This window comes from Paramormyrops kingsleyae, chromosome 23 (genome assembly GCF_048594095.1).
Source record: "Paramormyrops kingsleyae isolate MSU_618 chromosome 23, PKINGS_0.4, whole genome shotgun sequence".
Classification (NCBI taxonomy): Eukaryota; Metazoa; Chordata; class Actinopteri; order Osteoglossiformes; family Mormyridae; genus Paramormyrops; species Paramormyrops kingsleyae.
This window is the reverse complement of record NC_132819.1, coordinates 1,737,682-1,759,040: the sequence shown is the minus strand read 5'-3', so window position 1 is coordinate 1,759,040 and position 21,359 is coordinate 1,737,682. Positions and strand designations below refer to the sequence as shown.

The 21,359-nt window shown below is 48.0% G+C and overlaps 1 protein-coding gene across 1 annotated transcript in view; it reads left to right on the top strand.

Annotated features, from left to right (window-relative positions):
- The window catches only part of hcn3 (hyperpolarization activated cyclic nucleotide-gated potassium channel 3), a 56,495-nt gene that overhangs the window by 9,824 nt on the left and 25,312 nt on the right, over positions 1 to 21,359 (top strand). The window lies entirely within an intron of this gene.

The following is a 21,359-nucleotide window of genomic DNA, read 5'->3' as shown; positions in this document are numbered from 1 at the left end:
AACCCCCTTTTATGGCGCTGAAGGGGATGTATCTGGATCGCGTTTCACCGTTGCGCTGTTAATCAAATTACCATGCGAATGCGATTTGAATACGCGCTAATGCGGCTATTTAGAATGTGAATAGCGATCTTCGGGTGAGAGCGGTACTACACGCCCCCGATGCAGGTAAAACAAAGTAAGATGACATGGTTTACTTTTTTGCCGATTTAACCTAATTAAAAAAACTTTAATACTTCCGACAATGGACGTTTTGAAAAGAAGACAGATTACGGATTTAGCCAGCGTTTTTTTCATGATTATACATTAAGATTTCAGCGAGATATTTATAAACTGAAATAGACGCGAAAAGTACGCGAAAAGTACGCGATGTCGTCGACGACATACTCGATCCCAAAGAGTTAAAAGCATATAACTAAGATCGGTGGATCTCATGGGAATATGGTCGATTTCTGATCCCCTCAAATTAACGTGATCGAGGCCGATCGATCGGTGCGCCGATCGATCGGTGCACCCCTAATCTTTACTAAACAAGATGGAAGAGCTAACGGCGCTAACCAGACTGCAGTGGGAGTACCAGTAGAGCAGCCTCCTGCTGTTCACTGAGACCTGGCTCACGGACCACACACCGGACTCTGTCGTAACTTTGGATGGCTTTCAACTGGTGAGAGCGGACAGGAGCGCATGGGACAGTGGTAAGAGGAGGGGTGGGGGACTAGCCATGTACGTCAATGCGAGATGGTGTAATCCGGGACACATAACTGTGAGGGAGCAGCGCTGTACCAATGACATTGAACTGTTAGCGGTTAGCATTCGGCCATACCACCTGGCCCGAGAGTTTTCTCATGTTATTGTGCTGACTGTCTACATCCCTCCCTCGGCCGATGCTACGACAGCCTGTGAGCACATTCACTCCATGGTTTCACAGCTACAGACGGCACATCCGCAGTCCCTCATTATTATCTCTGGGGACTTCAATCATGCCTCACTACTGTTGGAGCACGGCGTCTCCACCGGGTCCGTGGATGAGAAGAGATTCACAGCTGACACGGGGAGAAGTTGCAAATCACTGGTTTATTGTCTTGACTGATTATAATCAGGGAGCGGCCGTCTGACATACATTCAGCATGTACAGGAGGAGGCTCTGCCATATGTATCAGTTGTATCCCTTTTAAAGCCCTTCGGGCATCCCCCCCCCTTTCTCGGTACCTTCCGTGTACGTAACAACCACATGTGTGGTTCCAGCCGGGTCGTACTGTTCTTGGCCTTCTGGAAGGCTAAAAGATAAGTAGGGGCCGCTGATGTTCTCTGTCGCCCCCCCTATCTGTTCCGATAGGTAGCCTTGGCTTGCCGGCGCGCCAGTCAGTTCTTGTTTTGATTAGTTACAGCCTTATAGAATCATTCCCTTTATTTTATTAATTATTCCCTCAATTCCCCCTTTTGATCTCCGCAAGGAGATCACCCTGATTATGCTGATTAGTAATATTTTCCCTTATTTATGAAATTTTGCATTCCCCCTTTTGGTCTCCGCAAAGAGATCACCCTATTGGCGGGGGAGTCGTAGGTCAAAACTGTCCAAATGACCTTTGCCCCTCTCCGGCCCGACAGGCAGGAGAGGCATCATCTGCGCATAGGTGCCATCCCGCTTCTCTATCACGGTAGTGATGAGACGAACTGACAGTGCGCGCAGGCAGGGAATACAACAACACCCGCATGTAACTAAAATCGCAGCAAAAGTAGCAAAGGATAATAAAAGCGAGCCCATCAAGCCTTTCCACTGTCCGAACGCTGAGGTCAGCCAAGCATCCCAGATGTTATTGATCCCGGAGTGTGCATGCATCGTTCTGGAGAGGGTCCGAAGACCCTCGAGTGCCCTGGTCACTGAGCCGTCTGGTGCTGTATTATTTGGAATGTAAGTACAGCATACTTCCCCGAACATAGCGCACACTCCCCCTTTTTCGGCTAGTAGCATATCTAGCGCCAGCCGGTTTTGGACCGCCATCAGAGAAGTAGGGCCTAATTGCTCAGCCAGGCCTGCCACTGCATCTCTAGTAAGGTTGGACAGGCGCAAAATGTTATAGTGCACATAGTTAATGCGGTCTACATTTTTATTGGGAGTGATGGGGAATATGGCCGCCACAACAGGGATGTTTTCAAATCCCGCAGCGACCTGGTCAGCCAATTTGAATTCATCTGGCACTCCTCTCGGGATCCCTATAGCGTCGATGTAGGTGGGTGAATCTACCGTGGGGTCAAAGTTGGGTGCCTCGCGTCTGCGTCTAATCAGTAGGCGTCCTCGTCGCCTCCCCACCAGTTTCCCACCTGGTGCACCAGTAGTGACCTGCTGTGTATTGGGACGTTCCCCTATCAGGACTAACGGTGCCATTAGCCTTACCATGGCGCATACCCCGTGACCGCTGAGAGGCATTCTAACTAGTAACTTATCCCGGCCACAGAACCAGTAGAGGCCAGAACGGGCCCAATGCCCTATGTAGTTGTTCCTGGAACCATTGTATATGATATCACGACACCACTCGCTGGGAATGTCCCCCACGCGGGGACCAGTACCCGCGAAGCTAAAGCAGAGGTATTCCGCTTTACCTGGACGGGGAGTGAATGGTCCTACTTTAGTCCTGTTATCTATGGGTGGAAATAGGGATGCCAAGGTGGTGCAGTCCCCCGGTGTGGCCTCCCTGGTCAAGGCTAACATGCAGGCATAGCCCCAGGCGTCCGAAGGATGCAATGGGGCTGGTTCCGTATAGAGCTGGGGTCTGGCTGAAGCACAGGCCACGCAGCCCTCCATCTGCTGTTCTCTGGCATTCTGCGCAATCCAGGCCAGCCAGATGTTGCCGTTCTTATACCCTGTGGCTAGTTCTAAAATGTCTAGGGGATTCAGTCTAGTGTAATCGACCTGGAGCACTATAGTATCGTTAGTGCCTTGGACCGGGGTGGTTACTTGAGCCATAGTGGGCCCTCTAGTGGGCTGTGGGGCAGTCTGAGGAGGGTCTACAAATAGGATACTCACCACGCCCCAGGGGTCCTTTCCAGACTGATCCACGCCCAGCAGGATATTCAAATCGTTTCCCTCATCCGGGGGGTGATAATACTTTCCTATCGACAACGCCAGCGGATTCAAACTGGGTTTTCCAGTATACCCTTCCCTGGAGAAGGTGATGTTAGTCCACCAGCTCCTTGCGGACCTTGGCCCATAGGGCTCCCAGGGTCCGGTGTACTTAGCAACCCTGTCCCAGCTTTCACACGGTCGGGCCACGGTCCAACCGGCGCGACACCCTAAATGATGTTGCTGGTCATAACAAAGCCATACGTCGTATCCTCGGTACGACGCGTTCTGGTACTGACAATTTATTACGTCACATAAGTCAAACAGGAAAGTGGTGGGGGTGCCTCTTATGTACTGGAGTTGCAGAGGTGCCTCTCCTCGGTAACCTACGCACATGGCCGCTCTTGTTTGGACAGTGGAAAGCAGTATTATCATATCCATAATCATTAACCCTTTAAACATTTTAAGCATCACACATAACACACTTGTTTCCCCCAACATTCCCCTTTTTATCTTGATCTCCATCCTGGTCCTAGTGTTGTCTGGCGGTGGATGAGGTGCTTTTGTTCTTTCTGGTCGTTGGAGCAGGGGTGGACTACCCTGCTCTGGTTGCTCAGGTCAGGGGATTATTCTGCCCCTTCTGTTGAGACCTGAGTTGCGTCTAGTTCAGCCGAACTGACGCACTGGATTCCTTCCCTAAGGGCCTCCTGGATCTCTGCCGTGGTTCTCCCTGGCTCCTCCGCAGCCGCGCACTGGCTCCAGTGAAACCACGTGTCGCCTTTGCCTTTCAGACGAACCGCGTGTGACGTCCTCTCAGTGACCTGGAAGGGGCCCGTCCACCTGGGCTCTGACCACTTCCGTTTGATGACTTTCAGGAGGACCCACTCCGCCGTGTGTGGTTTGGCTGGCTGGTTCTCTGGTCTCGCCTCCTGGATCTGTTTAGAGAAATCTGCAACGAGGCCTTGCAAACAATCATAATATGCCCTTGGATTTTGCTCCCCCTCCTCGTCGGGGGTCCAGGTTAACCCTTTCTGGGGTCCTGGGAACTGCCTGCCTGTCTGGAGCTCAAAGGGGGTGAACCCGGTCCCCCTGTTTATGGAACACCTCACTGACATCATTGCCAGTGGTAAAGCGTCAACCCAATTCATTTTGGTCTGCGCGCAGATTTTTGCCAATTTTTGTTTTATTGTTTGGTTCATTCTCTCCACTTTTCCCTGGGACTGCGGATGATACACAGTTCCAAACGCATGTCTCAATCCCAACGCTTTCTCTACCGTCCGGAGGTCCTCGTTCTTAAAGTGGGACCCATTGTCTGACCGAATCCTGTTGGGAAACCCGTGTCGTGGTATATACTGATTAATCAGAAACTTTATCACGGATACCCCATCCTCCTTCTTTGTGGGCCATGCTTCTGGCCACCCTGAGAATGCGTCCACACACATCAACACATATCTGAACCCTCTCACTGGAATCACCATGTCTGTATAATCTATAATGATTTCTTCCCCTGACCTGGTGCACGTTGGAAACTGCCCTTTCTCAGGCTTGACTGTGGGTCGCGAGTTATACAAGGTACAGGTAGCGCAACTCCGTACATACACCCCCACCGTCTCTTTCATAAATGGATGCCACCAGCTTGTCAGATTCTCTAACATTTGTCTCACCCCTGCATGACCCACCCCGTGGGCTTCTGCCAAGATTGTCTGGCGAAGACCTGGGGGAAGGGCTGGCTTCCCTTCCTTACTCTGCCATAGCCCCTCCTTCTTGTGCCCCCCTTTCTCTCTCCACATCGTTTTCTCCTCTGGGGAGGCCTTGTCCTGTTCGTGCTTAACTTTCTCTAGGGTCAGTCGGTAATTCTGGTGAACTTCCTCCTCTACCGTGATCATCTGTTTGGACACCACGTACCCTGCGACCCTCTTCGCTTCCTCATCTGCAGCCTGATTTCCTTTCGCTACCATTGTTCCTGACCCTTCATGTCCCTTGCACTTGACCACTGCCACTCTTTTGGGAAGCATCAAGGCCTTTGCCAATTCCCTCATTTCTGCTTCGTGTTTTATTGGCTTGTTCCCCGCGGTCAAGAATCCTGCCCTCAGCCATTGGCTGAGTTCCACATGCACTGCGCCTACAGCATATGCTGAGTCTGAGTATATGGTAACTTCTTTCCCTTCTGCTAATTTCAGGGCCTCGATAACCGCTATCACCTCGGCTCTCTGGGCTGACTGGGCTCCCCCCAGCCTGTCTGCCTTCAAGGTTACATAATCTTGGCCTTGTCTGGCCACCACTGCATACCCTGCCTGCAAACCTCCTGTGTCTGTTCTAAAACAACACCCATCTGTAAACCAATCGTCTGTCTTCTCTATCTTTTCTGCCCCTAAGTCTGGTCTGACTTTCTCCTCCTTCTGAACTCGGTACTCACACTCGTGTGGTTCTCCCCCGCTCATGTGGTCTGCCATGTTGATCCCTTCGTGAGAAAAATTCAGATTAGGTGCTTCTAGTATTTTACTAAGTCTCTGTTGCTTGAGTGACGTCATGGTAAACGTCTGTGAATTCACATAAGCCACCACACTGTGCGAGGTCAGAATGTGCAGCGGATGTCCCATCACTATGTGTGCTGTTTTCTGAATGATTTTGGCCACTCCCGCCACGTGCCTTGTGCATGCGGGGTGTCTTTTTTCTGTAGTATCGAGTTTTATGCTGACGTACATCAGCACTCTCCTCTCCCCCCCTTTTTTCTGAAACAGGATGCCGTTGACGACCTCTCCTGTTTCCGAAACATCCAAGTGAAACGGGAGAGAGTAATCTGGGAGGGCTAGGTCCGCGGCCTGTGCTAGCCTCTGCTTTAAGGTGATAAACGCCTCCTCAGATGCTTGGTCCCAGTTAAGGGGCATCCTGAGGTTACGTAGGCCATGTTCTCGGACAAGCGCCCTCAGGGGCTGTGTAAGTCCCGTGTAATCTGGAATGTAGGTGCGACTGTAACCTGTGAGCCCTAGGAAAGATAGCATGTCTTTTACTGTGATGGGCTTTGGGTAATGCAAGATAGCCGACCGATGAGCTGGGGAGAGGCCTGTTCCTGCCCCCGACAACACTCGTCCTAGGAAGGTCACTGCTGTCCTAGCAATCTGCAATTTGTCTTTACTGACCTTAAAGCCTTTTTCTGACAGAAGGCGCAGCACTTCCTGGGTGGCCTGTAGGGCCGCCTCCGCTGTTGGGGCCGCGATCAAAAGATCGTCCACGTATTGGACAAGGGTGACACCGTCCGGGAGAGGACACCCCTGCAAAGCCTGCTTCAGGACCTGGTTAAAGATACCTGGAGAAAGGGCAAACCCTTGAGGCAGGCGGGTGTACCGCAGCTGGCAGCCCCTGTAAGTGAATGAGAATATGTCCCTACACTCCTCTGCTAGGGGCAAACAGAAAAAAGCATTTGCTAGATCAATGCATGTGAACCATTTTTGTTGCGGGGTCAGATTAGTTAGGGCAACATATGGGTTTGGAACTGGAACAGTAGGGCTCAGCAGGAGGTTGTTTATGGCGCGTAAGTCGTGGGCCATCCGATATTTGCCTGTGCCGGGTTTTGCCACTGGGAGGATGGGGGTGTTCCACTGAGACGTGGAGGGCTCTAACACCCCCGCCCGCAAGAGGCCCTCTATAGTCTCCGCTATCCCTTCCTCCGCCGCCGGCTTGTGCGGGTACTGTTTGAGCCAGAGGGGACCCTCCCCTGATTGAAGTTGGAACTGCACTGGCGTGCAGGATATTAGACCTACATCTGTGGGGCTGGTGGACCACAGCGAATCTGGCAGAGACGCCAGAAGGGCCGCCGCCTTTGGGTGGTCCATCTTTTCACACCCGTGATCTCTAGCTATCTGCTCATGTTGCAGGAGGGCTGTGTCCTGTGTTGTGACCTGTATGCGATAGGTACTGCAGGAGGGCGAGAAGGAGACCTGTGGGATCTGGGTCTGTACCCAGTCCTCAGTTTCTCTGGCCCGTTTCACCATCGGGCCCAAATCCTTGGCCTGGTGTTTGGGATGGAGGGCCAGAGAGACATGTGGGACAGCTTCCTGTCCCATCATGTACCAGGGTAGCTGTTCTGGGGTGAGCAGAGTGGCTGAGGCTACTCCTTCGGGACCCACATATAAGTTCTCAGAGGTAACTTGCCACTGCCGGCCTTCTAGTTGCTCAACAAACAGTTCCTCATACCAATCAGTACTATCCCTATCGTAGGAAAGGGTCACATGAGGAGGGTCAGGTGGGGGCACATAGGGCTCTAGGAGCGAGATCCAGGGCCGCCACGTTGAGTAGGCCGCCAGGATGCCAGTCAGGTTGGGTTCCAGTAGGCCCCAATAGATGTCTGCTAGGGCCTGACTTTGGACCGGCTGTACCAGCCACTGTCCCGAGCCCGCGGTGCGGGCGTCGCACCGCAGGCGAGTGCCCTCCGGCAGGGTGACCACCAGTCCGTCTGCACTACACAGGATCGAGGCCCCCAGCTTCACCAGCATGTCCCGTCCCAGGAGGTTCACTGGAACGGAAGAAGACACCACGAACGGGTGGAGAAAGGTCTGTTTTCCCACCGCAACCTTCACCGGTTTAGTCACTGGCAGTCTCTGTTCTTCCCCCGAGAAGCCCACAACGGTCACTGTTGAGGTAGACAGATGATGTTTTTGTGGAACCACGTTAAGAGTGGAATACGTGGCTCCCGTATCTACCAGAAATGGCAGTTCTTTGTCCATGACCATAAGGGACAGCATAGGGTCTGCCTCCCCTGCGTCCCGGGCCGCTCGCGGGAACCGTCATGATGAGGAGGGGTACCAGTCCCACTCCACTGCCGGATATTGTCCTGCTGTGGGAGCCGCTTGGGGGTTGGGGGCCATCACCTGATTTCCAAGAGGGCCTCCCCTGCCGTGGACACCGGCTGGGACCGCCGCTGGGCAAGTCCTGGCCCAGTGTCCTTCCATCCCGCACCTGTAACAGACACCTGACGGCTGTCCCCCTCGCGGAGCACCCCTTCCCCAGCCCCGGCCCCTGTATCCCCGGCGCCAACCGCCTCGGCCCCTTCCCCATTGCTGGCCCCACCCTCCCTGTTGGGAGGTGGGTGGCCCGTACCAAGGGCCGGGCAGGTATATGGGTGGTCCCCCTGGGGACACCCCCGCCACCATCTGCTTTCCCTGCTCTTTCCTTTTAGCTTCATTAGCCTTTTGCCTCGCTTCGCCCACCTGCAGCTTCAGTAATTGTGTCTGTAGTTCCTTAAGGTCGCTCTTTTCCTTATCTGCCTCCTCTTGCGCCCTCTGCAAATGGTGTAGTACATGCCGGTCCCACACATGGGAGTCTGCTCCCGGGAGTTCCGGGCTGCCCAGTATAGCTGACCTAACTGCCTCTGGGACCCCCTCCATTACTGCCCGCCTAAACCACTCCCGCTGAACACCTTCCTGCCCCGGGTGGCACCCGGTTCGACGGGTCCAATCCTCTTTACATTTATCCAAATATTCTCTAGGGTGAACCTTAGGATCCCACGTAAATTTTGGGACGGCTGCTCCACTAGGGGCGGGGAACATCTCCCGCATGGCGTCACCCAAGCGCATCACCACCATCGTCAGACACATATTGTCTGCATATGTAATAGTCCCTGCTCTGTCTTCTACGCCCTGTAGGGAATGTTTAGTCAAGCAGCGGGCTGCCACCGCCCGGAAATCTCCCAGTGCAAGCGACATCCCCTGAGTGAGTTGGTCTAACTTCTCCATCCACTGTCCTCCCCCCTCTGCCGGGGGGGGCATTTTATCTGCCAAGGCCTGCACGTCTCCTATAGAGAAAGGTTTATACCTTTCCCTTCCACTGCCTGCTCCCCCCAATAGGGGGAGCTGCTTGCCTCTGGAGCGCAGGCCGTATCTATTCCCAGACGGGCCTGGCAGTCCATCTATGTATTCCTCGGTGAGTCCGTCTATCTGTAGGGCCACTTCTGTCTCCTCCTCCTCAAGTAACCCTAACAACTGGCCCAGCACCTCTACTTTCTTCTGCGTCCGGCCGCTGGGGCCTAGCTCTCTCCCTGGTGTGACGGGTTTAGCGCATCCCCCTCCCCCTAGGTTTTCTGCCTGTTCCCTCAATACTCTGTTACCAAATGCTGGCTGCTCTTGTGCCCCTGTATTTTCATGGCCATCTGACCTGTCTCTTTTCACTTGACTAGAGCACTCCAATCCTACGTCTGAGTCCCTGTCTGACTCCTCCTCTGTCTTCCTAGACCGGACACAGTCTGAAACTTCCTGAGTATCCTGTGTTCGAATGTGGAGGGTTCCTCCCGTCACATTGATCATGGGGCACATATGGGCCGGGGGCGCTGTTGAGAGCGCCTCCCTACCCTGATACGCTGAGGGAGGATCCCCATGTTTTACTTGTTTTTCTTTTACGGGAGGGAGTGACTTACCCTCCCCTTTTTTCTCACTATGGAGGTGGTCTGTCCCTTGCCAAAATATGGCTAATCTCGCCCACACTCTCCTTTCTTTCTCATGTCTCTCTGCCTCTTTCTTCCACTTCCCTTTCTGCACTATACTGGCTGTCGCCCTCTGCCTTGCTGCTTCGTCCCTTTGGCTAGCATGCTCTCTCTCCTTTTTCCACAGTAATTCTCCCAGTGAGCGCTCATCCTCTACTCGACACCCGGCGCTTCGAACCGCCCCACACATACGCTCCCCAGCATCAGCTACCTCCTTCTCTTTATCTCCTTCACCACTTGCCCTTTCTATAGCTTCCTTCACCACCTGGATCTGCTTTACTAGTGGCTTCCACACTGTATTTTCCGGGGGCGCCCATCCCCCGTCATCTAGCTCCCGATCAAACTCGCGGTCCATCTTTAATCAGTCCTGACTGTTTTGATCCCTTGTCTAACAGCCCTTCTGCCTCCGGATGTGGGTTCAGCCACCCACACTTAGTACACCTCCTTATCCTAGTCGAATGTCCTACCAACAAACACCACCAATACATAAATCAACAACTTCTAAAATACTAAGACTATATTCAAAGCAGGTTACCGCTGTGTCCCCCCCTGAACAGGGCACGTCACACAAGCCCAATCCCAGTCAAACAGGCCCGCTCCCAGCCGAAACCCCCCCGATCCCCAGCAATGTCAACTTGGAAGGGGGTGTTCTGTACGCACAACTGAGACTACCCAGGTGGGAGTCAGCTTATCGACCGCACTACCGGTGTTCTGATTCGACCAAGGCCGGCAAAATAACCTTCAGGCGTCACCCACCCTCCCGAGAGTCCAAGCTAGGGGTGTTCTTAGAACTCACCCTAGGCGAGGTCCTGCTCGGCAGTTGTAATGAACGCCCGAGGTACCTGTCGGCCCTGCCCGTACTGAGTCAGCGGGTGCGGCCGGGCTGGCCCGCTTTTGGGCGTCCAATTGCTGAGAACTCCCCTTCGGTTCTGACAAACTGTAAGACTGCAAGCAGTGACAGCAGAGCCACGGGCAAGTTCAACCAACAGAGAGCAAGCGACACGCACCCAGGACAGGAAGAACCCACAACACTGCTCACACACAAACCAGTACAACTGCACCCAAGCTGGTGCTTTGATTCACCCCTTCTTTTTTTTTTTTTTTTTTTTTTTTTTTTTTAGTTAGAGAGGGGGACCTTATTCCCTCCTCCCAATCTAGAATTCGGGGTCCTGAATTCCCTGGGTCTCCCACCCAGCTTTTCTACCGCTCGTAAAATTCTATTTCCCTGCGGGGGTTCCCGTACCCTCCGCTCCTTATAATTCTATTTCCCTGCGGGGGTTCCCGTACCCTCCGCTCCTTAAGGTTCTATTTCTCTGCGCACGATACCTAGACACAATGCATACACAATACATAGACATACCCAATATATAAACACAGTGCGTGCAACCTCTCCTCCGTCTTACTTTACCGACGGGCCACTGGACACTTCAAACTGCTCAATTTGATATATCCAATGTGCAGATTTTGATATAACAGGCTCTGCTTACCTCTTCTAGTCGGCGCCTCGCAGTTCTCTGTGTCCAAGTAGGCCGCGTCACCACTTAGCCGAATCCTGCGAATCTCCTGGGGATCCCGGACGAGCCCCCAAATTGTTGGAGCACGGCGTCTCCACCGGGTCCGTGGATGAGAAGAGATTCACAGCTGACACGGGGAGAAGTTGCAAATCACTGGTTTATTGTCTTGACTGATTATAATCAGGGAGCGGCCGTCTGACATACATTCAGCATGTACAGGAGGAGGCTCTGCCATATGTATCAGTTGTATCCCTTTTAAAGCCCTTCGGGCATCCCCCCCCCTTTCTCGGTACCTTCCGTGTACGTAACAACCACATGTGTGGTTCCAGCCGGGTCGTACTGTTCTTGGCCTTCTGGAAGGCTAAAAGATAAGTAGGGGCCGCTGATGTTCTCTGTCGCCCCCCCTATCTGTTCCGATAGGTAGCCTTGGCTTGCCGGCGCGCCAGTCAGTTCTTGTTTTGATTAGTTACAGCCTTATAGAATCATTCCCTTTATTTTATTAATTATTCCCTCACTACCTACCACTCTCCCTAACTTCTCCCAGTATGTGGACTGCCAGACAAGGAACAACAAAACCCTGGACCTATTGTTTGCCAACACAAAGCAGGTTTACAGCGCAGCTCCCCTCCCCCCGCTTGGCCACTCATATCACAACCTGGTCATCCTTCAATCTATTTACACCCCTATGGTGAAAAGGAAACTCCCCACTAGGAAGGTAATAAGGCTGTGGTCTGAGGAATGCAGTGAGGCCCTGAGAGACTGTTTTGAATGCACGGACTGGCAGGAACTCTGCAGGCCCCACGGTGAGGACATCGACACCCTCACCCACTGCGTCACGGACTACATAAATTTCTGTGTTGAGAATACTGTTCCTACCAAGAAGGTACGGTGTTTCTCTAACAATAAACCATGGGTGACCCCAGAACTGAAGGCTCTGCTGAATGAGAAGAAGAGAGCTTTCAGATCTGGAGACAAAGAAAAGCTGAGGAGAGTTCAAAAGGATCTCAAATATAAGATCCGAGGTGGCAAGAAGCACTTCAGGAAGAAGATGGAAAACCAACTCCAACAGAATAACGTCAGAGAAGTCTGGAGGAACATGAAAAAAATCTCTGGACACTTCAAAGACATTGGAGGAGCCACAGTGTCTGCTGACCAGGGGGAGGCCAACGACTCGGGGCCATCACCCACCTCCCCCACCCCCCAGCTTCCATCAACCCCCCTCGTTATGCTGCCCCCCCTTGGTCCTGGTGCAATCCCATTGTTACCTGAGCTCTCCTCACACCACCACCTAGTTTCACCCCCATCTACATATCTACCCACAAGATAGCCAGCCCCATCCCCCAACCCAGCCCAGCCTGATATCTGCCTCACAGTCGATCAGGTGAGAAGCCAGCTCAAGAGGACGAAGGCAAGGAAGGCAGCAGGTCTGGATGGAATCTGCGCCAGACTGCTCAGGGAATGTGCAGACCAGCTCTGTCAGGTGGTTCAGCATATCTTCAACCTGAGCCTGAATCTGGAGAGGACTCCTGAACTGTGGAAGACTTCCTGTGTCATCCTGGTGCCGAAAATTGCACACCCCAAGGAGCCCAACCATTTTAGACCTGTGGCCTTGACTTCTCATCTGATGAAGACCATGGAGAGGCTCATCCTGCACCACCTTCGCCCACTGATGAGCTCAGCGATTGACCCCCTGCAGTTCGCATACCGGTCTGGAATCGGGGTGGATGATGCTGTCATCTACATGTTGCACCGAGTCCTCTCTCACCTAGAGCAGGCAGGGAGCACTGTGAGGGTCATGTTTTTTTACTTCTCCAGTGCTTTCAACACTATCCAGCCTGCACTACTGAGAGGGAAGCTGGAGGGAGCCGGTGTGGGCAAGCAGCTGACTGCATGGACCATTGACTACCTAACCAACCGACCGCAGTATGTGAGGCTCCATGACTGTGTCCGAGACGGTAATCTGCAGCACTGGCGCGCCGCAGGGCACGGTTCTCTCACCTTTCCTGTTCAGCCTGTACACTTCTGACTTCCGTTATAATTCGGACCAGTGCCACCTACAAAAGTTCTTGGATGATACAGCCATCATCGGATGCGTATCAGACGGGAACGATCAGGAATACAGGGGGGTCATCAGTGACTTTGTCGGCTGGTGTGAGAAATCAACGCCAGCAAGACGAAGGAGATGGTCATAGATTTTAGGAGGAAGGCACCCCCTCCAACAGCGGTGAGCATCCAGGGAAAAGTCATTGAGGTAGTGGACTCTTACAAGTACCTGGGTGTTCACCTCAACAATAAACTGGACTGGTCTACAAATACAGATGTCCTGTATAAGAAGGACTCTACCTGCTGAGGAGACTGAGGTCCTTCGGAGTATGCAGGACCCTGTTAAGGACATTCTACGATTCTGTGGTAGCATCCGCCCTTTTCTATGCAGTGGCCTGCTGGGGGAGCGGATGCACGGAAAGGGACAGAAGCAGGATTGACAAATTGGTGCTGGGATGCCCTCTGGAGACTGTAGAGGTGGTGGGTGAGAGGAAGATGTTAGCTACTGTAAGCTGACATCCATCATGAACAACCCACATCACCCTCTGCATGAGACTGTGAGTGTGCTGAGCAGCTCCTTCAGTCAGAGACTGATACACCCTCGCTGCAGAAAGGAGCGCTTTCGCAGATCATTCATCCCGACAGCAGTTAGACTCTATAACACATCATGATGTCATGAGTCACCCAGATACTTACCTCTACGGTCACTACTACTTACCACTTCATACATAACACACCTTATAGAGGTAAATGCAGCTGTAGTAGTGAAATAGTTGTTATTTATTATTACTTGCACTTTTTCCCACAACCCACTATCCATATATTACATACTGTGTATGGGTGTACATAGGCACTACTACTGTATTTAGTGTTTTTATCTTATTTTATGTTTTATTAATTTTTTTTGTCTTGTATTCTTATTCTTGTATTACTCTTGTACTCTTTCAGGCTAACAGTCTAGAGCTGTGGTAACGCACAAATTTCCCCACTGTGGGATCAATAAAGTCCCACCTACCTACCTACCTACCTATCTACCTATCTATCTATCTAAATATAGTCTTAACGTTACCTATCTGCCAGGCAAACAGCTGCAAATAACAGACACATTAAGTCGAGCATTCCTAAATGAGCAGAAAGAAGATCTGCTGGGAACAGACTTGGAGGTGAACGCAGTTACATCTCAGCTTCCAATGTCAGATGAGAAACTGCAGAAGTTTAGAAAAGCTACAACAGAAGATCCTGAGCTACAGCAGTTGAAGGACATTACACTGAAAGGATGGCCAGATGAAAGAAGTGCTGTTCCGAAAGTCATTCAGCCCTACTGGACATTTAGGGAAGAAATCACACACATGTCTGGACTGATGTTTAAAGCAGCCAAAGTCATTGTTCCAAATCAGTTGAGGAATGAAATGCTTAACAAGATCCACGAGTCACACTTGGGAATTGTTAAATGCAAAGAAAGAGCCAGAGACGTGCTCTATTGGTCAAAAATGTGTACACACATTGAGGAAATGGTCTCTCAGTGTATCATTTGCAAAGAAAACATAAACAGTAACCTGAGAGAGCCATTAGTACTTTGTCCGATACCAGACAGACCGTGGCAGAAAGTAGGTACAGATCTCTTTCTTTACAGAAGAAGTGAGTTTCTACTGTGTGTACTTTTCAAAGTTTCAAGAAATAGTCAAACTGACAAGTACCACCAGTATCAATGTCATTGTAGCCTTGAAATCTGTATTTGCAAGGCATGGCATTCCAGATGTTGTCATTTCTGACAATGGTCCACAGTATGCCAGTTCAGAATTCAAAGACTTTGCATAGAGTTGGGAATTCAGGCACAATACGTCCAGTCCTGGTCACGCTCAGTCGAATGGTCAGGCTGAGAGGATGATACAGACTATTAAAAGTCTATTGAATAAATCCGAGGACCAGACTGGCGACCCCTACCTTTCCCTGCTGGAATATCGCAATACGCCATTGGAAGGTGTAGGATTATGTCCAGCACAGATGCTCATGGGACGGCGGCTGAAAGGGAAGCTACCTACCTCAAACATGTTGCTTACTCCTGATGGAACTGTTCAAGTGCGAGCGCCTGAGAGAGAAGCAGATGTAACAGAAACATTACTTTGACAGGCAAACATGGGAGCTGCCAGAATTACGGGCAGGAGAGAGAGTCAGGATGCAAAGAGGAGAGAGATGGGAGCCTGCGGTTGTCCTGCACAAGCATGAACAACCACGATCTTTTGTGGTACACACACCAGACGGGAGACTGTACAGAAGGAACAGAAAGTATCTGCGGAAAAGAAATGGAAAAGTCTTTACATCAACAGAAGAACAAGACACTTACAGGAAAATCGACGTGGAGATGAAAGACTTTGTCACAGACAACACACAAAAGGACAAAACACAGTCTACTGAGAGCACAGATGAGACAAAGCAAGACAGAACACCTGTTGAACAAACTGAAACATACACCTATCAAACTAGACACGGAAGACAGATTAGACCACCAATAAGATACAGAGAGTAGGTCACATGACCAAGATTGTTGTTGAATTTGTGTTTATTGATAATGCATGTTTAGGTTGCAGTAAGTACAGTAACTGAAGAATTACATGTTGTTTGTACAGAAGTTATTTCTTTGAACAATTGGTTCAGAGACATACACAATTGAATGTGCTGTAACTCCTTCATTTTTAAATGAAGTTAAACTAAACAAAAAAAGAAAATTGTTAAAAAGATTAGATTAGATTAGATTCAACTTTATTGTCATTACACATGTACAAGTACAAGGCAACGAAATGCAGTTTAGGTCTAACCAGGAGTGCAATAAGCAGTAAGTGCAGGATAAGGTATAAGTTATAAGTGCACTTAAATGGGATATGTGCAGGGAGAAAGTAAGGGTAATATTTACAGATGGATATACTGTGAGCATAATATACAGATTGCTAAGAACAGGAATTTACAAATAGACATTTACAGATATATATAATAAGAAATTTACAACTGTATTGTACAATGGATATTGCTTTCCGAATATGTATATACAGTGTAGTGCATTAAAAATTAAATAGTGCAATGATAATGGAGAGAGTATGGGAGTGTGTTAGAGGGGGCTGTAATGTAATAGGATTTGAGCCATGCGAGCATTCGTAGTTGATGACATAACCGGAAGGTTGCGGAGTGTATGGCTGGGTGTGGAGACATGCTAAAGTTGTAGGCACGAGCAAGTGTTCATTAAAAACGCTTTAAAGCAACAACGGTCGTCCTGTTACCAATATATTACACCATCAACGTGTCTTAAATGAATCCCGCTGAGTTACCATGGTAATTTACACCTGCGAACAACCAGGCTCCGGACCAGGTCAACTGTCTCGCTTAGTTAAGCATTGTCTCAAAGAACATCCGACGTGTGGGAACAGATTCCCAAAAGATAAACATAAGAACATAAGAACTATACAAACGAGAGGAGGCCATTCGGCCCATCGAGCTCGCTTGGGGAGAACTTAACTAATAGCTCAGAGTTGTTAAAATCTTATCTAGCTCTGATTTAAAGGAACCCAAGGATTCAGCTTGCACTACGTTATCAGGAAGACTATTCCATACTCTGACTACACGCTGTGTAAAGAAGTGCTTCCTTAAATCCAGTTTGAAATGTTCTCCCGCTAATTTCCACCTATGGCCACGAGTTTTTGTATTTGAACTAATGCTGAAGTAACTATTCGGTTGAACAGCATCCAAACCTGTTAGAATCTTACAGACCTGGATCATGTCCCCCCTCAGTCTCCTTTGCTTGAGGCTGAACAGATTTAGTTCAAATAACCTTTCCTCGTATGACATTCCTCTAAGACCAGTGTTACGACCCTAGTCTAGGGTTGGGGCGTAACAGAGGAAGGGAACGGGGAATGGGGAACAAGGGAAACACAGGGTGTGGTGCACAAGGGAACACACGTGGACAAAGGGGATATTTTTATAGTTTTTATATTTTATTCACGCAAGACAGACACAGAACAAATGGTCTAGGTGCAGAAAGACTCAGGAGTGATTATCGCCAAAATAAGAAACAAAAACCCACCTACCAAACACAACCCAATTCTAACTTAACTAAGTGCAAAACCAACTAACAAGTGCTACTCCTCACTCCCTATCCAAAAAGCATTCACAAAAAGTTCCAAACCAAAACCGGCAATCACTCCCAATCATTCACTGGCGAGAATGAGACATGGAAGCATCAACATACACACCAAGGTCTTTCTCATAATCAGCTACCTTTATTTCAGTAGGTCCCATAAAATACCTGTACTTTATATTTCTGCTCCCTACATGGAGTACCTTACATTTGTCTATGTTAAATTTCATCTGCCAGGTGTCAGCCCAGTCACTAATTAAATTAAGATCCCGCTGTAGCTGCTGAGCCGCTAGTTCAGTATCTGCTACACCACCCACCTTGGTGTCATCTGCAAATTTCACCAATTTACTGTATATATTGGTGTCTATATCATTTATGTAAATTAGGAACAAAAGTGGTCCTAAAATTGAACCCTGCGGTAGCCCACTATGAACGCAGGCCCACTGTGACATTGAGCCTCTTATAACTACTCGCTGCTTCCTATCCGTTAACCAGTTATCAATCCAGGTCGCTACAGTTCCTAAAATACCTGTCGCTTTGAGTTTAAGTGAGAGCCTCTTGTGGGGAACAACATCAAAAGCCTTTTGGAAATCTAAGTAGATGACATCATAGGCCTTCTTATCATCAACTTCCTGATCGTTCCGTCGGACGAAATTCTGTGATCTTACTACTCATGTAATCTGTTGAATTATTTGTCATCATCAGACATAATATTTTACATTATCTGATTGAATTATTTTGTTAATCTGTAAGGTGTACCAAAATGACATGATTTTGTTTGAGTTAGCGGGAGAGATTGTCTTGTATATACGTATATTAAAAAATGGAACCATGTATAGTCAGTGCTGTGAGTAAAAGCAAGACGAGAAAGCAGAGAATAAAAACCATCTTTTCTGAAGTAAAGCAAAGACAAGATACGGTTATTTGTGCAGAACATTTCACACGGATGTGATTTAAAGTATTTTACGGAGATCAAATAATATTATACAGTAATAATGACAGGTGAAATAAACCCAGAAGGGTCCCCGTTGGCTATGGCGATCGAACCAGCAACTTTCGCGTTATAAGGCGACAGCATAAACCACGGTATCACCGTGCCACTGACCGAGGTGATACCATGGTTTATGCTGTCGCCTTATAACGCGAAAGTTGCTGGTGTGAAATGTTCGGCACAAATAACCGGTCTTGTCTTTGCTATTTTAGTAATAAACTTTCAAAGTAGACAGTGACTAAACAAAATATAAAAATATCTTCCTGTTCATATTATTTTAACGGATTTTTTTTCCAAATACAGTCATTACATTTCATGTTTCACCTTTGTAATATGCGTACGCTTTTATTTTACAGTAAATTAACGTTATAATGGACTTCCGGGGACCTGGCAAAACAATCCGTTATATCCAGAGTTGCTGTTTGCCCAGAACACAACTACAGGACACCATTTACTCATGCCACACCTCAGCAGACACACTTGTGGTATAGATTATTATATTGTACATGTCTTAATCCAACTTTACCTGACTAGATGCGTGACTATTAATAATCCCGACTACGTCTGTATCGAGAAGGGTCTGGCTGCAGACATCCACTGAGGCTCACGTCCACTGAGACGCAGGAAGTCCACTGAGCGCCCGGAAATGACGTCACGCATAAAGTTTGGTGGATACTTTACTCACGAGCATTAGCAGCGCGTCCATTGTTTAGCAAGACATTGGCGAAGGAAAGTAGAACGGTAAGTTCAGTTTTAATTGTTTATATATGTTCAGTTATTAGTTATTCAGGAAGGATGGGAACTTTGTTTGCTATGTTTAGAAGTGGAATGGTTTTTGTTCGTTATGTTTAGAACGGTTGGAATTGTTTTTTTGTTCGCTATTGTTTGGCTGCTATAAAACACAATTCGTGCTTAGGTTGTTGCTACATTAACTTAATAACTTATTTTCATGCGTGGATTACTCTGATCAGTTGAATGGTGTTTTCATGCAACTGAAATGCATATATACAGTAAATGTAAGTTAGCCAGACTCAAATCGCTGTGTTGCTTAATTGCATTCAAGTACTCTAACTCCTTCAAAAGCCCATAAATGCATACACAATCGTTTTCACGGTGCTTTGTTTTTCATTTTGACCAACAGATGCACAGGTCAATTTGTCGAAGGAATGCCGTGCCTCAGTTAGCAAGATGTGCTAACTGTTGCAATAGTTTCCATTGCCCTTTGTGCCCAGTAACGATGTTTAAACCGACAACGTTACTGCGAGCCCAGGTGCATTTAGATTCACACGCAAAGAATGGAATTTCATTCCAAGGTATGTAATCTATAGGAATTTCTGGTTTGTAAAATCATATTAACATAACTGGATTTTCCTAAACTCTGGTGTATGAAGTAGATATGTTCTCAGAACAGTGTTTATTTAACTACATCTTACTAACATTTAGCATTCCTTGGTACCCATTTGTGTTGTACCATTTCATGCATCGTATGTTTCTATTGGAAACAACTGTCCTTAGTATCATGCATTGTATTTTGCAGGATGTTCCAAAACAGATTGGATCTGTGGACTGTGGTGTGTTCATGTTGATGGTAAGAAGGACCACCTTGAATTGTCGGGTGTAACACTTGTGATATACTTTCAATTGATGTTTTTGTCAGTATGCACTCTGCATGGCCTTGGGGGAACCATTCCACTTTACTGCTGTAAGTACGTCATTAAGAAGATATTCTTTGCGACGCTGTAGAATGTTGCATAGTTATCTATACGAGAAAAAGGTGCCCTTTCTAACATTCTGAATGCATGGTTTTTGTCTTTTTATATTCAGTCTAACATGCAAAGGATAAGGAAATGGTGGTGCCTAACAGTGGTCTGGAAAAGTATGTATGGAAAGCATCGTGTTTTACATTGAGATGCATTCAGATGCAGAATCACGTGCCCTTTCTTTGCAGTGAAGGAGGTTTGTCAGATACCAGGTAAAGCTCAGCAGGGAGGTTTTTTAAGGTGATATTCCATTAATTCATCAGTGGTAGTGCATTCAGCTAATGGAGAGGTTTTGCATATATGGGTAATTCACCATTGATACATTGAGATATTGAAACATTATGTCTTGGTAGTGTAAATGATGTGTACTTGTACTACTCAGACATGGACTGAGGAAGACTGAGGAAGCTTCACACCTGCTGAAAGCAAACTTGGAGCCTCTCTCGAGGGTGAGACTGCTCTACAAAGTGTAATAGAATAGAATGCTAGTGGTGTGTGTGTGTGTGTGTGTCCCTCATTTTTCTTAGGTGGTTTCCTGTTGATTACCAGCTGCACCTGATTAACTTATTCGATCCCTGATATTCACTTCCAATGTCATATAGGAGTCGTGCATCATGAGGGACCTCTGCAGTGCCGTGTGCTGGATTCGCAAGAGGTCCTGGAGGGTCAAAGTGACAACAGGAATGATCCATTCATGTTTATTTTTAATAATAAGGAGGACATGGAAACCTTGCTCTCCAATTGCGTTGATAGGATGGGTCTTAAAATTCATGCCATGTTTACATAAGGAAAAATTTGTATTCTTTTTATTCTGTTCCATATACTTTTTTTTTTTGCACGTTTGTTCAAATTTATATATAAATACACTACAAGAAATGTTTGCCAAATTATCTATGTATAGTGATTTATTTATGTAACACTTACATTATCTTCGAATAACAGAGGTATGGAGTAAAGCTCTGCGAGAAGCATAATTCTGCAGTCTTTAAGGCTTCAATATAATACTCTGAGGGGGGAAAAAATCTGGTCACCATTGACAGTCACAATCAGGACTACAGGTGATATAATTTGTTAAGTACACAATTTTATTAAATTTTAAGTTATGCAATTCTTAATTATACGTACAAACTACTTTTATAAATGTATAATTCAAATGTGATAAGCACAAACTATTTTTAAAATAATCTATGATTTAGTAATACAGTGGTCCCTCGTTAATCGCGGGAGTTACGTTCTAAAAATAACCCGCAATAGGCGAAATCCGCGAAATAGGATTCTTTAGAAATCGAATATTTTCGTAGTATGAGCATTGGAAACCTGTTTACGACCTTCTAAATACGGATTTTAACATTATTAGAGCCCTCTAGAGATGGAATAACATCCTTTAGTCAC